This window comes from Castanea sativa, chromosome 1, assembly GCF_040712315.1.
Source record: "Castanea sativa cultivar Marrone di Chiusa Pesio chromosome 1, ASM4071231v1".
Classification (NCBI taxonomy): domain Eukaryota; kingdom Viridiplantae; phylum Streptophyta; class Magnoliopsida; order Fagales; family Fagaceae; genus Castanea; species Castanea sativa.
In genome coordinates this window covers 80,683,630-80,704,452 of record NC_134013.1, presented here as the reverse complement: position 1 = coordinate 80,704,452, position 20,823 = coordinate 80,683,630, and the positions used below count along the sequence as shown (strand labels likewise).

General features: G+C 32.4%; 1 pseudogene; it reads right to left on the bottom strand.

The window, feature by feature from the left end:
* Positions 1-1,761: 1,761 nt before the first annotated feature.
* On the bottom strand, positions 1,762-20,793 carry LOC142635271 (protein trichome birefringence-like 41; annotated as a pseudogene).
* Positions 20,794-20,823: the final 30 nt, after the last annotated feature.

Here is a 20,823-nt window from a genome sequence, read left to right as displayed (position 1 = left end):
CCAATATTTTTTGGATGTCCCATTGTGCTCAATCGAGGAAGAAAGATTGATTAGGACAGCATGCTTAAAATTTTTAAGCGAACATTTGTTACCTTTTTTTTTTTTTTTTTTTGAAATTTTTAATGATAAATAGTAGTTATTTTATGTTTGTGGGGATTACCATGTTTATATTATAGGTATCATTTAAGATATGGGTTAGTGGGAGTAGGACACATGCATAGGAAAGTCTTTCTTGGAGAGGGGACATATCCTTAGTATTTCAAAGTGAACATTTGTTAACTATTTAATTTTAAAAAAAAATTGTTAATGATAATAATTAGTCATTTCATGTTTGTAAGGATTACCATGTTTATAGGTATCATTTTTGTAGAGTTTGTTTAGACCCCTTAAACCACAATTGGATTAACCTAGTTAACAAGCCAAGTTATTACTTAGTCCAAATTCTAGATCTAGGTTAACACAATCATATAATCATATCAATGTAAAGTGCAGAATATAAAAACACAAAGATATGATGACCCAGGAAAACCAAACTGGTAAAAAACCTGAGAAGGATTTAACCTAGCTATCCTCAAGGTAAACCCGAATCCACTATGAAAGAATCGAAGTGTACAATAGCGATTTAGACTACTAACATCCTATTGCTACCCACCAGTAGAACTTACTAACACAACCACGTGCAAGCTCCGAGATCACGGACTCCTTCTTTCTTGGATTCTCCAGCAAGTACAAGCACTCCCGCTTGTATATCTTTAAGTTCTTATGGCAGCAACTAAACAATCATCAAGTTCTTGAAGTAATCTCCTTCTTGATAATCCAAAACTTGTGTGAAGGCAAGCACCTCTCTGATCTCACAAGAGATTCACATAAACAGTAATATGAGCAACCACAAAAACGTAGCTAGGATTTGCCTTTTATACCTAGGGCAAAACATAAAACCCTACACGTTATATAGGCTTAGGGTTAAGTTGGAAAATCTGTAGAAAAAAATAATCTGCACGACTTTCGATCGGTCGAGTCTAATTCTCAATCGATCAAGTTAGGCAGAAATGCACAGTAACTTCTGCAGTTAACTCGATTCCAACTTTACATAAATAACATACTTTGAGCAAGTCTAAAACACTACTAGACACCTATTTTAATCATGGTTTGCCAACAATACATATTAGAGTTCTAATACATTAGTTCCTAAGTACTTAAAACCTAACAATTTTATTAAGATATAGGTTAGTGAGATTAGGTTGTTTTTGGTATTTGAGGTTTATTTTGATTGCATTGCTAATGTTAGTGGAATTTTAGTTTCTAGGATATGGCTACTGTAACCATTTAGGAGTAGTGGGTTCATCTTCTACATTCTTTAATGTTGCATTATGTGGATACATTTGGGAGAACCATCAATAAAAGATCATAAAATTTTATCCCAATTGAACTCGAGAGGTTAGGATTTTCTCAATCAAATTCAAATTTCATCCCTTATATTATCATTATTATTATTTTTATTACATACCAAAGTGGTTCCCTCGAAACAACAAAAATTATACTTCTTTCTCATTTAAATATTCCTTTCATCCTTTCCAAATATTTTTACGTATCAACATCCACCTATCATGGATTAATTAAAACCCTACATTCTACCTTACTTCAATTTGGGACACAAGCCAAAAAAAATGGTGTATCATGACCGACTAGTGAATATGTCCACAACACATTAATATGCTCTCAATTATATTGATTGAGTCACATTCAATTCATTTTAAGAAATCAACTCATTTCACAAGCTTGCAACGAAGATCTTATTATTGCGAAAAAATGTATCAAATTTTCAATGCTAATCTCCAAGAATCGATTACAAAGAATAAGATTGTAAAGAATCTCATTCCAAGTATCAGGAACACCTGCAAGACACCAATGGCTGCAGTCCAATGCGGTTGGCCCCCCCAGTAGTCCATAGATGGAAGGATGTCCATCTTTACGTAGCAGAGAGAGAGGTGTTATATCAAGCAATGTGACGGGTTTTGTTATCTTGCTCAATACACTCTTGAGCATCGCATCAGCTGGTGGCAAACCTCCGGGATATGTTGAGCCAAACACTGGTTGCTTTTGCCCGACACAGCTCTTTGCACTTGGTTCATTCCATAAGCTCCCACTACAGTTGAAATATGAAAATGCGGTCAGAATTCATGTTGGGGTAATTGTAAATTCACACACTGTAAACACAATTTATTTTTAAAACTAAAATCATAATTTCAAGTCATGATTTTAGTTCAAAAACTAAAATGTATTGTTGTGTATGTGTAATAGACATTGCCCTTCATGTTGATGATCACTATTATCAGCTTTTTTCCTAATGTTTAAAAGTATAAATTATGAAAAATTACACTTTACCCTCTGAAATGTATCCCTTTTACACTTCTAAAACTATAAGAATGTCCACATTTATCCCCTATACTATTACTCGCGTAATATTTGTTTCTCTAAACTATAAAATGGCACATTTACCCCCCTAAACTACTACTCATGTAACACCTTGCACCACATCCCATGAGTAATCATTTAGTGAGTAAGTGTAAAAGGAGGTATAGTTTAAAGGGTAAATGTGCATTTTCATCAATAGTGACTCCAGGAATTTTGTTTAGAGGGGGTCATTAAAAATTTTTAATAAAAATAGAACTTCAATATATCAAGTTACCGACCAAAAAAAAATTAATACATAAAGTTTTACAATTTCCTTTTACAAGTTTTCAAATTTCGAATTGTTATATGATAATTCATTATGAATATCTATTGTCATTGTGGGTAGCTATGAGCCTATGACCATTTTATTTTGCTAAGTTTATCTAACATTTTTATTTTTATGCAATTTTTATTATCTATTTGTTATAGTTTTTATAAAAATATTTTAAACTAATTAACTAAACCAAACTCATTGGCTTTGTATTAATTATTGACGCAGACAACCACACTCATTCATACATAAAATTATACACTACGTATTTACTTAACCAATCAAATGCTTGGACAATCACTAACTTTACAAATTTTTTTCTTGAATTTTACTAACTTTATAACAAAAAGTTTTTATAACATGATAACAATACACACACACATACATAACACAACATCTCTATTTCTTAATTATTAAATTATATAAATTTATATTATATTTATATTGTACACACAAACATCCACACACATCATAGTCCACACAAATAACATTATAACAAAAAGTAATGCACACAATTAATATTAGACACACTCACACACATAATATAAATTTAAAAAAAAAAAAAAAAAAGTAGCAATTACAATTCACAAACACTTACTCTTTACTCTTAGAGTCGGAAATATTTGTAATAAGTGTGTGCAAAAATATTTTTAAGAAAAAATTAAAGTATTGAACTAACAAAAATATTATATATATATATATATATATATATATATATATATTTTAAGCCAGGGGTTCATTTGAGCCCTTGAATATAGTGTAGCGCCGCCCCTGATTTTCATACTTTAAGGGTAAGTGAAAAAGTGAGTGTAGATTTAAAGAATAAAATATAATTTCTCTTATTTTTTTATTATTAAAAATGAAAAGAGAACGAAACTATGTGGTTTTGATAAAGGCCAGTAAACATTAAGATTAATTAAGAGTTAACATGTATTTTCTTTCAAAAAGAAAACATAGAAAAAAGTGATTACTTGTAATGAGATGGGAAAATTCCTTAGAAAAAAAGCTTAGTCTTGGTAGGATCAATGTTTGAATCCACCCATCCGGCCCATGTTGTAAGTGCCGTCTCAAAAGCAAGCAAACGGTCCATGTCCTTCATAATCTGTGTTCCTATTTGGATGTAATCCCATCTAACAAATCAAAACAATTGGTTATCTTTTAAACCTGACAACAATAATTTAGTTTCAAACATTTTCTATTTTAAAACTTAAATAAAAGAGAAGAGAAAAGAAGAAAAGGTAAGGTAATTGTAAGCGCACAATTGCACCTGGACCCCAAAAACAACTGCGGGCTCAGGCCCAATGAGCCTTAAACAATGAAATTTGTAGAGTGTGGGTTTGAAATCTAGTTTAGAGGTGCTGGAAACTTGATAAACAGGCTAAGGTGTAAAAATACTGGCGAATAGTAAATAATTATTGCAAAGGAGCTTCCTCGGACATAAGCGGAGGACAACTTCTGTATTATTTCTCTTTCTTTCTTAAAGGTTACAATTCTTAGTTTCTTTCTTGGTGACCGATCGATCCCCTTTTCTTTGGCCTTCACTCCCCTTAAATACTTCTTCTCTTGGTGCTTTATCCACGTGTTGCTCAAATCTTCTCCCCCTAGATACTTCTTCTCTTAGTGCTTTAAATAGTAACCAGAAGTTTCAGTTCTACTGTTCAGGGGTCACTTTCCCATTAATGCAGCCAGGGAGGTAGGTGTAGGGTCTTTAATGTGGAGGTGGCAGCCTTCACCTAAGATATTTTTCTAACACCAGTGCATCTAAAGGGTTCAGGGATCCCCCTTTTAACCAACAGTCTTTCCGGAACTCTACCTTGATCTTTATAGCGAATCTCCGAGTTCTCTTGGGTCTATCCGAGGAGAAATTCATTGGATGTATCATCGGACCCTCGGCATATGGGCCGATTTGCAGTACTAATAGGCTTTTAATCAAGAACGGATCGGCCTTTCTTGTCAGAGCCCAAAGGCCCAAATACCTGCTCGGGTCCTTTTACTCCCCACAGTAATTGTATGGGACTGTACGGTTGAGATGGTCCCCTACGGTTCCACCAATGCCATGTTTTGAAGATGAGCATGTCAATTGACTCAATTCTTTTCCATAGCTTGCCTCCCACAATTGAGTCAAGTGTCAAGACCCTACCAATTTGTTCTCGGACAATGTCAACCAAATACACATTCCGATCAAGCATTACTTTCACTCCATAATCCTGTAATATTTAAAGTGATCTTTAGCGGTGCCAAATGGAAAAAGAAACCTTTTTGAATTACCTAACCATTCAAGAATTGTTAAAACTAACTATCTCAGCTTTAGCATTTCACCTTATATTCATGGGCGGAGCCACATTATGTGTAGGGGGAACCACGGTGGACCATGCCCCATCCCCCCCCCCCCCCTCCCCCAAAATATTTTTAAAAACCTTCTAACAGTAGATAAAGCACAGCCCACTTTAATTTATTTAAAACCCGGCCCCATAAGAGTAAGGATTGGCCCCCACCTCCTACGCATCAGCCAAATAGTATAAAAATAATTTTCAAAAAATTGTAATTGAAATTAGTTTTCAAATAATAATTTTTATATTATACGTGTTTAGCTTCTACTTTTAAGAACAATTTTTAAAATACTAAAAACAAAAAAAAATTGTTTGGGAGACCATTTCTGTTTGGGAGACCATTTCTATTTGTGAGATTTTTTTTCTTAAAAAAATTACAAAAAGTAAGGTGTAAAATTTGTAAATTACTTTTTTTGTGGATAATGATAAGGAAATAGAGCTAATGTGACTTCTTCTTCTTTTTTAATAATAATAAGTTTCAAATTTGAAGTGGAAGAATTCTTTTTGTGATAAAGATAAACTCCTTAATTTAAGAAATAAAAGAGTTTGAACAAATATGTGGAGTCCATTATTTTCAATTTATTTACAACTATGCCTTAAAAAATAAACATTTTTTGTATCTTGAAAACATCCTCTCAGCCATTTTCAAAATCTTATTTTGAACAAAGAAAATAGGATACAATTTTCTAAAAATTGTATTTAGAGAACATCTGCCAAACAAAAAATTCAAGTATGGGACCTATCATTTTATGAATCACAAAACAAAAAACTATATTTAAGTACTCTTACTAAACATGCCCTAACATAATCACTAATCTATTAATACATATAGTAGTGATATTATGGTGTAAGAGGTTCAAATTTATTATAGTCTCATGTCCTGCATAGCAAGAAAACTAATTATAGGGTTAATTTAAGGTCATATAGCCTAGGATTTTCTACTAAATAAACCCTACATTGGATTCAACGCAACACACTTTGATAGGAAAGATATAATCATTAAGGGTTCTTTTTTCTATGAGCGTTGGCCATTACACCGAACCACATTAAATCCTTACTTTTGTTTTTTCTTTATTATCTCTCTTAATCTCTCAACAACTTTAATATAGTATCAGGGCCATGTTCTAAATACTAATACGGTATCAAAGTTATGTTTTATATTTTCTAATATAGTATCAAAGTTATGTTCTATATTTTCTAATATGGTAATAAAGTTGTTTTCTAACTTTTTGTAATATGGTATTAGAATTATGTTTTAGCTTTTCTAATATAATGTAGGGGCATTGGGCCCAGTAATTTACCAAGGATGGCCCAACGAAGTCTTTTGGGCTAGAAACCCAAATCCGAGGACATCAAATGATCTTGGAGTATCTGAATGTATCTAATAAAGAAATGTTAAGTAAAGATATGATAAACGAGTGACCAATTACGTTCGAGGAATAGATTTGTTCGAGGAATAGATTTGTCCTCAGATTGTTAAGCCGAGGTCATAAGAAGAGAGGTTTGGAGTCCGAGGACTATGCTATAAGAAATCCTATGACTACGGGAAGACACGACATACGTGGAGGACAATAGGAAGAGCGGTGGAATATCGAAGGTAAAGCTGCTACCACCGCCCATGCATTAAAAGCTCTGTGATTGATATAAATGACTGCAGAGAGGGGAAGATGGGACCTGAGCATTAGGTTCGAAACTTGGTCCCTGACCCCAGAGGACTTTGGGAAAGAATTGATGGGACAAGTATCCAAAGCTAGCGTTACAATCATGAGGTGGAAGATGATGAAGAGAAGAGAAGGAAGTATAAATAAAGGGGAAGACCTACGAAGAAAGGGAGGCTTTTTCAGTGAAGTAGAAGGTCAATAGTATATGATAAATCGATATTTGTATCCAACATTAGAAAAATACTATTATAAACTATCCTCGGATTGTGTCCGAGAATGAGCTTTCAGTTATACTCTTGCAAATAACTCTTTATTTCGTGCCATTGGGCCCGAAGCCCATTCTTTTCCTTGTTATCTAAAACCATCCTTAAAATCTAGATTCTAAACCCATCCTCTACAAATTTATTGTAAAAAATGCCCTTCAAGCCCATTTCCTTTCATTCATAGATTGGGAATTTGAATTGTGTCCTTACATATAATATTAGAGTTATGATTTATTTTCTAATATGGTGTCAAAGTTATGTTTTATATTTTTTGTATGGTATCAAAGTTATCTTTCATCTTTTTTAATATGGTATCATAGCTATGTTGTATTCTTTCTAATATGGTACCAAAGTGATGTTCTTTCTTTTATAATATAGTATTAGAATTATGTTTTATCTTTTTTAATATGATATCAGACCCATGTTTTATCTTTTCTAACATGATATTAAAGTTATTTTTTTACCTTTTGTAAAATGGTATAGGAGTAACGTTTTTTCTTTTCTGATATTGTATCAGAGCTATTTCTATTTTCTTATATAGTACCAAAGTTGCATTCTAAATTTTTTTAATTAGTATTAAAGTTATGTCTGATCTTTTCTAATATAGTGCCATAGCTATGTTCTATCTTTTCTAATATACTATCAAAATTATGTTTTATCTTTTCTAATATGTTATTAAAGTTATATTCTATATTTTCAAATATTGTATCAAACTATGTCCTATTTTTGCTAATATTGTATCAAAGTGATGTTTTATCTTTTATAATATTGTATTCTGAGTTATAATCTATCTTTTCTAATATGATTTATAAAAAAAGAGACCTACATTAGAACTCAAATCTCTAGTAAAAAAAACAAAACTCAAATATGAAATTCAACATATAATTAATCAAGTTTGAAGAACACAAAGTCCACTTTGTATACATTATATATATATATATATATATATATATATATATATATATATATATATTGTCATACCCCAAATTCAAGTAAGAGCTAGGCATGTGACAACAGCCACACACTTATAAAGTTTACACCCTACAAGTGTGTAAGGCCCTCATAACAATTAAAGAGTTATCCTCAAAGAAAATTTCATCAATAAATCTGAAAATATCCTCAATAATGAAATTATCAAAAGATCTTCAAATAATAATCTTCCAACATCAAAATAAAAATAACTAAACCCTTTAAATCTAAAGGTCCCCACAAAATGGTAATCTCAAACATAAAAATTCAAATCTTATTCCATTGATTTCTTAAACTTCACTCATGCGCATATCCCAGCGGAAGCCCAAACATATGCTACTCTTCCTAATCAAAATCTAAAAGGAGAAAGAGCGAGGTGAGTGACAACTCAATAAGTAACCAAAATCCTATGAAATTCTATCAAGTAATAGATCCATAAAGTATAAGATGTAATATGTGTTTTCAAAAGTTATAATATACTATGTGTTTTCAAATTAACTAAAAAAGTTTCATAGTCTTAAAATAATAGGTTGCACATAGATCACATACTTTACTCTTACAAATATATCATAGATGCTTTAGAAAATAGTCAGTTTCTCATATATGCAGAAGCCATAACTTACAATACGTTCCAAAACTCATAAGCAGTGTTTGTGTCTCAAAATAGTTCTAATACTCAAACATTTCCATAATCATATATGTAGTTTAAGGACTCAAAATAATTCAAATATTCGATGCAATTCATATTTCTTAATAATCTTATGACTATGGTCACGCTATATCCCCGTGACTAGGCATCAGAGTACCAATGAATAACCCTCATTGGCTGAGTATCAGAGTACCAATAAATAACCCCCATTGGCTGGGTATTAGAGTACCAATGAATAACTCCTATTGGTTTTGGTATCAAAGTACCAATGAATAACTCCCATTGGCTGGGTATCAAAGCACCAATGAATAACCCCTATTGGTTTGGGTATCAGAATCAATACATAGTCAGATTGTTCATAATCATATATATATGAAATCATAGTTCAAACCAAAAATAACTCTCATTCAAATACATATATATAATCTTATATTCAGTATTTAAATATATTTGTGATATTTTATATTCTTTACCTTAAATCAAAATACCCCAAAAAAAAACAATTAAATAAAATAAAAATTATATTCAATGCTCATATATATTTGTGAAAATTCTTTACTTGAAATTAGTAATACAATAGAAATAAAATTGTAACAATTATAAACAAATTTTCAGTAGTTAAGAATACATTAATATAAGCAAAATAAAACCCAATTAGGATAAGGTTACTTACCTCAGTTAGCTCACCACAAAGAACTTCTCCCTAACACTTTCTCTAAAATCCTTAGATATCACCTAAGAATTTTAAAGCACCATTTACTCAATAATCAAATAATAGGAATAACTTGCAATATATTTGACCAAAGGAGAAACTTCTAAAGTACCCAATAATTTCTCAGTATTAACTCTCCCACGGTTTCTCTAGTTATATTCCACCTTCTATCATTTGTATTGACTTGTTTAAAATTTGTTTCACGCAGAAAAATCCAAAGCACTGTGAAATAAATATAAGACTCTCCTCACATAACCATTTGGGTTGAAAAGTCAAAGCATATATATATAAGGATTGAATGAATGCCCTGTAAAGCTGTTCAACCTTTAACAAAAGTCTCTATTTCTTATCTCCATAGACTCTGAAGTCTAATAATCTATTGGACTATTGGTGGTCTAACCTATAGTCCACTGGTTTCTTATAATAAATGTCTACAAAACATAGTATGCGCCCAGAGAAATTTCATGACCAACAAAGCACCCGAATAAAGCATATTACAGAGAAGACATGTAGTGAAAAAAAAGATTCATCACCCAAATTCCAACCCTTCTCTGTTCACACTTACGCATAAAATTTTTTGATAATTTCACTAGTGTCCAAAATACCAACATAAAATATATTCTAATTCCAAGTAACACTTAGATTTGACCAGAGAGATTCTTAGACTTTTACCTTAATTGTGCAGTCAAACCTTCTCTACTTGAGTATTTTGGCTAGTCTCCTCCCTCCAAACATCTATCAGAATACGTTGACTTAAATTAGACTATATAAACTAGGGTTTCAACCTTATTTTCTAAAAACCCCTTAGTAATTTTAATTATAACACTTGACTCCATAAACAAATTTACTTAAATACCCCTCCTTTTTAATTTTTTTTTTTCTTTTCAGGTATTACATATATAAATAAGAGTTTAATGGGAGATAGGGGATTTGAACTCTAGAAATTTTTGTTGAAAATACCAAGAGATGTTAGTTGAGCTACAATACTATTAATTTTATAAAATATCTTACTTCAAGTCATTTTTCCATGTGCAAAGTCTACCTACAAACAGAATGAGACATAAAGTTTAAAGAAAGTCATTATACTTTTCTTCTTTCTTAAGATAAATGTCATATTTAGCTCTTATTCGATATAAAGTATTGTATTAAGAATTTTCATTTCTTCATTTTTTCTATATGGAACATTCCTTCACTAACCTTAAGCTATTGCCTTTTAGGTTTAAAAGTTTTGATAAATAGTAATTATATATTCTCTCATAATTTTATTATATAAATAGATGGATCTCATTTTCCAAACCATCAACGTTTATAAAAATTATCTCTTTATTGAATAATTAATTACTCATAAAAGTAGTGTAATTATTTATCAAGGGAATAAAATAAATGTTTGCTCCCTTCTCACATAATTGTAGATCTCATTAATTAAACACATTTATTATGCTAAGTAATTATTTAACACTGGGAAAGGACAATAAATGCATGCTCTTCCATTTTTAATTAGTGGGACTCACTGCCATATGAGAGAGAAGTTTATGTAAATATTAAATAACTGTACTATTATGCTAATGAGCATTGAAAGTCTTAATTTTTGGCTAAAATGCAAATTGCACCGTTTAAATTTGAATATAATTAATTTTAGTCATTTAACTTTACTTTCGTTCAATTGAGTCCTCTAAGTTTCAAATTTATTCAATTAAGGTATTTCCTCTAATTTCGTTAAAAATATGCTACTAAAAAATTGTTTTTCTCACATGAAAAAAATTTGTAAAATTAATAAAGATGTTTTTATAGATTTTTCATGTGAGAATTATTTTTTAATTTTTTTATTAGTTAATTGCATACTTATCAGTAATTTTTAACGAAATTTGACTAAAAGCCTGAAATGAAATAATTTGAAACTTAGAAGATTCAATTAAACAAAAGTAAAGTTGGAGGACTAAAATGAATTTTAGCCAAAGTTAGTGGGTGATCGTGAAAGGATGCCCACAAGAAGCCAAAAACGGTTGGTGGAGCCTTAGGGACAAAAGGGAGAAATCTCATGGAATCAAGCAATATAAAAGGGGAAGAGGAACCCACGAAGAGGGGAGGAAGAAACTAAGAGTAATAGGACCTAAGAAAGAAAGGAGAAAAAAGGAAGAGAGAAAATATGGTAGAAATAGGGGCATACATCAATAGACCATCTTTTCTCTCCTTTGGACATACCCACTCTCTGGGATTCTATAAATCATAATCCAAAACCACTTAGGCCCATTCTTAAGCACGAGTAACTTCAATGGCGAAAACTTCCAATAATGTTATCCGTGTTGGGGTTTGGTTCCCTTTTAGGACCTATTCTTACTAAAAGACTCAACCCAAAACTAGGAGAGAGAACTAACGTCATCATGTTTGCCTAGAGATTGCTATTGTCATGCAATGACTTCTTTTAACTTATTTGACATTTACGTTATTATTTTGCTGCCATAGTGATCCATGTTGCCAATTATTCAACTATAGTATCTCATTGTTTATATTTGTTGTATCAGTTGTTTTGCTATAGTTAGGGATGACAATGGGGCGGGGCCGAAGGATGGGGTTTTTGTCCTCGCCCCGCATGGTTTTGTCTTACCTCATCCTTGCTTCGCCCCGTAAGTTGGGGAAAATTTTCTCACCCCATCCTAGCCCCTTAGGGCCCTACAAAGCCCCGCCCCACCCTGTAAAATCTATTGTCTAAGCATTGGGCATGTCTAGCTTGTGCACAAGCTAGTCTATAGCATAATCTCACCAGGCTAGTCCCAACTCTCTTATCCACTAGTTCACAGGCCTTGGTGTAGTAGACGGGTTTTGGCCCATTGACGCAAAAAGCTCCCACACAATGCAAGAATAACAATATGAATTTCTTATAAACATGTGTATAGGGGTGTTCGTGGTGCAGTGTGGTGCAGTTTTGGGCTATTTTTAGCACCATACTTTGTGATGCGGTTTAGCAAAAACCATAATCGCACCGCACCTCATTTTTGCGGTCATATGTGCAATGCGATATATAAGATGCAGTTTAAAAGGTTTGAAGTTGGTATATTTTTCAAAATTTGGGTTTTTCTTGCCCAACTCAAAACTGAATTTTTCCATTATTTTGGGCTAAGTTTTAAACTGTTGAGTTAGTTTTTCTTTATTTTGGGCTGGCCTTCCTAATCAATAATTGCTAGGGTTATTATTATTTTTTTTTTTTTGGAAACCTATGGTTATTAAACTATTAATAATATATTTAATATTAAAAATAAATATATTAATATATAGAAAGGGTGCGATGTGGTGCCGTTTGTGCAGTTTTCTTATTATAAAACTGCAAACTGCACTGCACCATGCAGTGCGGTGCATTGTTACTTGTGGTGTAGTGCAGCTATGCCATTTTTCGGGCAGTTTTGGTGCAATTTCTGCGGTTTGGTGAACACCCCTATGTGTATATGTAATTGTTGTCAAAAACTGAATATGATCATATATATATATATATATATAGAGAGAGAGAGAGAGAGAGAGAGATGGGTTCAAGTTACACCTTTTCTAAATCATTGGATTTAAGTAAATCCAACGATCAAAAAAATGTAATCATTAATGCTGATATTCTAATAAAGATATAATTTATTATCCTTATTTATAACATACATACCTAACTCTAATCCCAAAAATAAATATATTTTTCTCTCTGCTCTCTCTTTCTCATCCACTACACATTTCTCTCTCCTCCATTGCTCTTCCATCTCCATTTTCATAACCTCCACAGCCACATAGAATTTGATGAATTAAAAACTCAAACTAATTAAACATAAAGCTAAAGTAAATAAATTAAAAATTGAAACTAACATTTTGTAGAGAACAAATGAAGCGCAGGCATGCACTGGAGAATATATATTCCTTGTTGAAATTCTTCAAGAAGCTTTGGGAATAAATCTGTTTAAATCGACCAATAATCACAAATATCAACGACGCCTGTGACTTTGTTGACCCAAGTGTACTAATCTTTAAAGCCCAAATTGTTTAACACGAACCTTCCATTCAATTCTATATAACCATAAGTCCATAATATTGGAATATTCAAACCCATGTTCACCCTCCACGTTATTTGAGTTTAATTTTTGTTAATTTGTTTCACCGAAATCAAAGATGTTGGTTTAATAGTTCTAATAAACTACAAAATCCAAACAAATTTTGCCCAAAGCTTCTGAAGAATTTCAACAAGGAATATATATTTTCCAGTGCATGCATGCACTTCATTTGTTCTCTGCAAAAGGTTAGTTTCAATTTTTAAGTTATTTACTTCAGCCTTATGTTTAATTAGTTCAAGTTTTTGATTCATCATATTCTATATAGCTATGGAGGTGGAACCTTATGAAAATAGAGGTGGAAGAGCAATGGAGGAGAGAGAAACGTGTAGTGGATGAGAAAGACAGAGCAGAGAGAAAAATATACCTATTTTTGGGATTAGAGATATGTATGGAATGTTATAAATAAAGATAATAAATGAGATCTTTATCAGAATATTAGCATTAATGTGTGCATTTTTTTGACCGTTAGATCTACTTAAATCTAATGGTTTAGAAAATGTGTAACTCTAAAGAGTTTCACTAAGTGTAACTTGAACTCATTTCATATATATATATATATATATATATATATGTGTGTGTGTGTGTGTGTGTGTGTGTGTCTGTATATATATATATATATATATATATATATATATATATATATATATATATATATGAGATGGGTTCAAGTTACACATTTTTTAAACCATTGAATTTAAGTAGATCCAACAGTTAAAAAAAGACCTTCATTATTACAAATATTTTTATTAGAATCTCATTAATTACCCTCATTTATTACATTCTAAACCTATCTCTAAATCCAACAAAATTTGACATCTGACTCTCTCTCTCTCTCTACGTTTCTCTCTCTCTGTCTCCTCCACCTCCACAAGTTGCCTGTAGGAAAGAGAAAAAAAAGCGAACACTAACAAGCCGAAATCACAAGAGTTATACCACGAAATTACACACATATGGTAGTGGAATGGAAATGTGCGAAGTACTCCACCTAGTGACGGACCTACAGTGGGGCAAAAGGGGGGGGGGGGCATTCCCCCCCACCCCCAAAGAAAATCTAGGACATATATATATGTGTGTGTGTGTTGAAATTTTAAATTTTGGTCTTAATAGCCCCCCAATTTAAAAAAAAAAAACTAGTATACATATTTAATTTGAAAAATTAAGATTTGCCCTTAAATATATATATTTTTGGATCTCTTCTAAAATAACGTCGAGTTCCATTTTGATAATTGTGTTGAAATGTTAAGAAACACTTATTTTATATTTTATACTTTGTTGACATTTTTATAATATCAAATGTTTAAGAAACACTTATTTTAAACGTAATATTTTGTTGAATATGAAATAGATGTTAGTTTTTATTTCATAAAAAAAAAAAAAAAAAAAAAAAAATTAGTTTAAGCTTTGGCCACCTAGGTTCAAATCCTGGCTCTGTCCCTGACTCCACCACTAGGATTAATTGAAAGAATTGCTGATTATGTGAGGTTGAAGGCAGGGTATGCCCCTAGCCACTAGGTGAAGCCTGGGCAAGGTAATAGATGGGATCAAGGCTACGATCTTACAGCTCGATTTTTGGACTATTGCAATAGTCTTAGAAATGGGTTCGTGGCTGAATTGAATAAGAATGTTGCAATAGTGCTAATTTTTAGAGTCGAACTGCTAGAGAAGAATGTTGATCAGCTTTGGAAAGACTACAAAGCCCAAGTATGCAAAATAAGGGTGCTGATTAAGAGCAAATCTATATGAATAAAATGTTGTATCAAGCAATTACATAAATTATGAGATAAATAAATGTGCTTGGATTATTGCTTATATTGCCTTCATGTACAACAGTTTCAATTTTTTTTTCTTTGGTTTTTTTTTTTTTTTTTTTTTTGGTCTTTCTCAGTTTGAAATTTGAACTATGCAAGATGCAATGCAGATACTTAAGACAGTACAACCAAACATATATGCAACTTTCATTAAAACTTGAAACATGGAAAAAAAAAATAACAAAAACAAAAACCTCAATGCAATGCGAAAGTGTTATCAATCTGTACAGTAGCTAATCTGTTTAATTACAATTGTTCAATATAGCAGTGATTATTGAATTATCAGAACTTCACGTGAAGCCTTGTGTACAGAGAGAGAGAGAGAGAGAGAGAGAGAGATGTCAAACGTTTTTGGGTTTAGAGATAGACTTAGAACGTAATAAATTAGGGTAATTAATGAGATCTTAATAAGAATATTTGTAATAATAATAGTCTTTTTTTAACCGTTGGATCTACTTAAATCCAACGGGGTGTAACTCTAAAGAGAAGAGTTACACTAAGTATAACTTGAACATATATATATATATATATTAAAAGTTCAAATAGTGTGTATAACACAACGTTTAGACCCTCAAATACAAAAACACCAACACAAGCTTATAATCAAACAATATATGTGTCAAATATGAAATAAAAACTATTTGCAAATGTTAACACACTCTAAATCATAATTAAATACAATCACAACAGTAATCAAAAGGTAAAGAGTAAAGGAAGAGAGATGCAAACACAAAGATAACACGGCGATGTGTTATCAAAAAGAAAACCGAAGTACTCGGCGAAAAACCTCTCCGCCGCCCTCCAAGCAGTTAATAATCCACTAGAGAATAAAATTGGGATACATGAATAGCAGAAAACCCTCCAAGCCTAATTTACTCAGTGCACCTAAGCCCTCAAAGCTTCTTGCTCTAATAGGGTTACGCCGAACTTTGTCTTCTCTAGCTTACCGGATCCCGCAATTGCCCATTGCATCAACCAAATGAAATGGTCCCTTGTGAATTACTTCCCAACCACCAAAATACCTCCTCACTGATATGGGTAAAGTGAGATAGGATTTGGCTAAATGTACCTCTCAAGGATATGACAATAGAGATGGTGACATTAGAGAAATTTAGAGAATTAAAGGATGAAGATTGTGGATAAGTCAATCTTGTTTTTCTCTAGGGTTTCTCTCTCAAAATTCTCTCTAGAAGCTCTCTACATTTCATGGGTATAAGGGTATTTATAGTAGGGTGTATGAGGAATGCGAAAAGTCAGTTTTCAACAAACAGGGCATTCTGGAGCCAAGAATGATGCAATCATCAAGGGTGGAGCCAAAATCGACACGCCAGTTGAGCAAAACCCTATCTTTGATAACTGATTCACTACTGGGAAGCTCAATTGGAACGAAGCGGATTTTGTTGAAATTTTTGAGGACTTGGGTCAGGGAATGGTAAGTGGCTTTGGCCTAGCTTGGTGATGGTGGGTCAGGCCATGGTGGCTTTGAAGAGATAAGAGTGCAAAACAAGAGAGAGAAGGGAAAGAAACAGAATGAAAGAGAGAGGAGATGAGAGACTGAAGAGAGAAAAAAGAAGAAGAAGATATTTGGGAATAAAATATAATTTTTATGTTTAGAATGGTGCTACAGTACCATCATAAATTTATGATGGTAGTATAGCACAATTGTAAAAAAAATTAGAATCTAAAGACCGAGTAATGGGCCAACATATGGCATATAGAAAACCGGGTACTAATGCTCTAAGTATCTAAAATTTGGGTTGATAGAAAAAGCTAAAAGTTTGAAACATTGAAGCATAGGAGATGGTGGAGAAAAGTATAATAGTGGAGGCTATACTGCTTAAGGGCTTAAAAGTGATTTTTTTTTTTTTTTTTTTTGTAAAATTTGAGTTCCTGATTTATTGTGAGAAAAGAAATAACTTACTTAGGATAAGTGAAATAAAAAAATAAAAAAATAAAAAAAAAGGGGGAAAGTGGAGTAACTTATGGTAAAAGAGTGGCAAGTTTTGCCAAAAATAAAGATGGCATTTATTTCAATGTAGGTTTCTTTGTTTAAAGTAGGAGATGCATTTTTCTTCTTCTCTTTCTCCATGTCAAGGCCTCAGGGGTTCGATTTGTTTATGGCGAGAATTTGCTTCTTTGGTTTTCTTTTTTTCTTACTATCAAGAGACTCAGGACCTATAAGGGGCAAAGAACATAACTACTAAAGTACCTAAAGGACTTTTAGGGGGAATCAGAGGACAATTGCAATCCCCCCCCCCCCCTCCCCCCCGATTCAGGGGACAATTTTTTTTTTTTTTTTTTCTAATGTGAGTTATTGCATCTTACTATTCCATCTTTTCATACATTATTGTTTATCAAAAGCACTTTTCATACACCATTTACCGACCATTGTCATGGTTGTCAATCAAACATACACCACAACATTGTTTTTAGAGCCTCGGAATTTCAGCATTGCATCCTTAATGCAAAACATTTGGATAGCAAGACCGTGGTGAGAGTAAGATGGGAGAAGCCTCAGGTTGGGTAGGTTCGGCTCAACACTAATGGGTCAACAACTGGGAATCCTGGCAGAGTTGGAGAGGGCGACATTCTTCGGGATGATCAAGGGCGTTGGATAACAGGTTTTTCAAGGAATATTGGGCTATCAACCAGCTTTATGGCAGAGTTGTGGGCTCTCCATGATGGGCTTAGTCTTTGCAATAATCTTAACTATAGTGCTGTTGATATTCAAATTGATGCTAAAATTATTGTTGGTCTGCTATCTAAGCCCTCTTATTCTAATAGTTTTGCCATGCCTATCATTGATGACTGCAGGCAATTATTTTCCCGGATTCCCCAAGTCCAAATAGGTCACTACTACCATGAAGCAAATTCTTGTGCAGATTTCCTGGCGAAGATGGGATCTATTCAGACTAGGAAGTTTATTTTGTTTAGCGATCCACTTGTGGATCTTGAAGAGCTTATAAGGTCAGATGCTGTTGGCATGTTCCATAACAGACTGCTCTCTGAGCTCTCTTTCCCCCTTAGTTTTCCTGTTGTAATGAAGTTTCCATTTTACCCAAAACAAAAACAAAAATTGTAAACAGACTTTCTCTTTTGGCCAAGCAGTCAAACCAGTCAATGACATGTACAATAAAGTGCACATGAAGAAGCTGATAGCATCAATTTTGTGCATCTTTAAAACTTTTCTAGGATAATTGGAGCACCAATTTCACCTACTCTCCACGTTTAAAACTTTTCTAGGATAATTGGAGCACCAATTTCACCTACTCTCCACCAACTTGGAGCACCAGTTGACAAAACTCATTCAAATCTCACAAAATGCACATCCGTGTCATTTGAGTGAAAAATTAAAGGAAAATTTTAAAAATTCGTACTTTCAATTTTATTATAAAAATTTTACAAATTGATTTATTAACTACGGATCACATTGATATCATAATAAGTAAAGTTTTTAATTTTCTATTTTACTTAATTGATGTTATAGTTATTACAAATTTAATTATATAAGATTTATAATTTTTTGTACAAATTTTTAAACATAAAAAAAAATATTTAAGAAATTTATTTATTATGTTGTTAAGGTTACACAAATTGTATTAATTAATATGTTCATTTATAAGTTTCCTGTAATTTCAGTTGTCTCCCCTCCTCTTTTAATGTTGTATCATCTAATTTTAATTTTAATGCTTGCTTTTATTTTTTATGTTAGTTTTTATTATAATTTGAAATTTATCAAATATATGTTAATCTTGTGCAAATCTTTTAAAAGTTCTATATTATTTGAAATTCATCTATCTCTCTTAGTCTTGAAATTTATCAAAATTTTTGTGCTTTGGAATGAATTTAGCCCAACCCGAAACCTTTTTTTTCCTTTTTTCCTTTTTTCCCTCTTGGTTTTTCTCCTCCACACACGTACCCACTCTTCTCCTCTCTATCTTTATTTTCTTTTATTCTTTTTCCCCTTTTGTTTTTTCTCCACCCACACACATATTCCCACCTCTTCATCTACTAGTGAAGTTATCTCTAGTTCAAAGAGAGATAGAGAGAGAGATCACCAGACACCAGCGGAGAACAAAGGCTGGCAAAGAGATCGTCACTTGAAGGATGAGCCACCTACTTTTAGATCAGAGTTCCCTTTTCTTTTCTTTTTTTTTCTGATTCGATTAGTTTTATGAGAAAAATTGCAGTTTGTCTTTGTTTTTTTTACTATGTCTCCCTCTTGAGTTTGAGACGATTGAGAGAGAAAGGAGGTGAGTTTGATTTGTATCTGTTGAAATAATAGTTGAATATTTTAATCGGTTTTGTTAATTTTTTATTTCATTTTATTCTTTTGCTAATGAATAGTAGCACTTTAGGCAAAAAGAATGACTATTCATTAGCAAAAAACTTTTTGAGTTTTAGAGAGGCTACTGAAGCACAATTTTACAGTTTAACTCTCTAAAATATAGATGATTTTGTGTTTGTCGATAATGTTGGAGATACTTAAACGCTGAACAAAACCTAAATTATTCATAAAGAGTTCGATTCACTTACAAGTTACAACCCTAATTTGTTTGAAAATTTTTGAAAAATTATAATTTCCTATTAAAGGAGTAGTTTATTTTTCTTTTACCTTTTGTTTAAACTCACTTGCGAATTAATAATTACACAATTTTATATTGTTGTCGTTTAACAGAAATAAACGAGGAACCTATTTTAGGGAGGGTCCAATTCTTGTAATACGCAAGGGCTTATGAAATGAGTACCAAGGCCTTGGCCCCTCGCAAACTCAACCAGAGTCAACCTTCGCCTCAGATTATGCAACGACCCATAATTTTCAGGCTAATAACTTTTTTTACCAACCCAACCAATGCATTTTCTTGGTAGATGTTCCCCACCCAAAGTTAGGTTCCAGCTGATCAAGATTCTCCAGCCTTTTCACATCTTGTTTCTTGACTTTGAAAAGAAAATTCAAAACAAGACACCGCGTACTATGTTTCTCAAAAAGACGGGAAAAAAGATAAAGACTAAAAACAAGACACCACGTACTATGTTTCTCAAAAAGACAGGAAAAAAGATAGACCATCCGTTATAAAGACGAAAAGTTAAATGTGGTGTGGGGCAGTAGAAAAAGATAGCGTTCTATCTCCACTTTAAGTGAGGCCTTAGAGAGTGACTGCAAGGTCACAGCAATAAGTACGTCTGCTCGGTGCTATCAAACAGTGGCCAATTTTTACGTAGTTCTAGAGCACTGTCCGGACTCTCTTAAAGAGTAGGCATTATGGTAGATCCCACGTGTAATTATAACATTACTTTCTTTCTTATTAAAAGTCATTTTCTTTTTAGTAATGCTAGGGGGTCATAAAATTTTACAATTTTTACATATAGTAAGTTATAAGTGGTGGGAGTGTAAATCTATTATTTGACATTCATCTTTCACAACTTACCATGTGACAAGTTGTGACAATAATTGTAGAATTTTTTAAATTCCACCATTTTCCTTTTTTTTAATTGATAATTGAATGATCGCAAGAAGAAAAAAGTTATGTTTATACTTGCACCTTTGGCCTTTTGTCATATGCAGGATGCAGTCGAAGCATTAGTTGCCACGCCATTCTTCAATGGCCTACTAATTTCTCAACGTC